Genomic DNA, 1,118 nt, shown 5'->3' with positions numbered 1-1,118 from the left:
AGCCTGGATTAAAAACACAAAACCCATCTATTTGTTGCCTACAGGAGATATATCTCACCAACAAAGATCAGCGGAAACTGTATCTCATGGATTTTGATGTCTTGTTTTTCGTTTCATTTCTTCAAAACTTGTTTTTTTTCTCATTAAATTCTTCAATGACTAATAGATCATAGAGTAGCATCATTTTCTTCAAGAAGATTTTTGATTTTCTTTTTAATTTCTTCAGCGACACATTAGTCATTCAGTAGCACATTATTTAACTTCATGGTGATGTAATTTTCTATTTTCTCTTCCTGTTATTGATTTTGTGTTTTGGCTTTTCATTTAAGGGGATGTACAGTAACTGTGAAATAGAGACTATCATATCCAGTGGCATGTTATTTAATTTCATGACATTGTAAATTTCTGTTTTTCTTTCTGTTGTTAGTTTTATTTTGTGGCTTTTCACTTGGGGGGAGATTTATAGTGACTGTGTAGAGGAGACTGACATGTCCAGATGTGAGGATACAGTACAGTATGTGTCTTTACTTCTGGATCAAGGATAGACTCCCAGTGAGACTCTTGGGTGTTGTCATGACAATAGGATGCTGGACTCTCTGCCACTGTCCATGCCCACAAGAATGGACTTCTGACTGTTTCTGAGGAACTATACTGTTGTAATGATATGGGAGAACTCAGTGGCAAGGGGGAGGGGGACTACAGGAGGGGACAGGGGAAATCCCAGGGCCTATGGAACTGTATCATAAAATGATAATATGATAATAACAATAAAGGAAAAAAGACTTCAGGATAGAGGACATATAAGATATTAAACTGATAAGAACAGATACTACACATGAGGTTAGCCAAAAGACCCAGAAGTGATATGGCAGTCCAGCGGGCCGGCAGAGGATATCTGGTACCATAGCAAAGGAAGGAGGGTAGAACAAACTGGCCAACTACCCCAGCCAAGCACTGACAGCAAATATCTAGGCGAACGGAGACTCCAGGGTGAACTATGTCAGCCAGTGGAACTTGGGAGGATTTCCTCATTCTTAGAGTGTGAGATCAACTGGATATCAAAACAATCAAAACATCTGAGCAGAAGCCTCGGAGCATGCTCCACACTGGGGACCTGG

At 39.9% G+C, this 1,118-nt stretch overlaps 1 pseudogene; it reads right to left on the bottom strand.

The window, feature by feature from the left end:
- Window positions 1-709: 709 nt before the first annotated feature.
- On the bottom strand, window positions 710-865 carry LOC121145184 (annotated as a pseudogene).
- Between the last annotated feature and the right edge of the window lie 253 nt (window positions 866-1,118).

This window comes from Ochotona curzoniae, unplaced genomic scaffold (assembly GCF_017591425.1).
Source record: "Ochotona curzoniae isolate NIBS_2020 unplaced genomic scaffold, NIBS_Ocur_1.0 scaffold_3208, whole genome shotgun sequence".
In the NCBI taxonomy this organism is placed as follows: domain Eukaryota; kingdom Metazoa; phylum Chordata; class Mammalia; order Lagomorpha; family Ochotonidae; genus Ochotona; species Ochotona curzoniae.
This window is presented reverse-complemented; position numbering and strand designations above follow the sequence as displayed.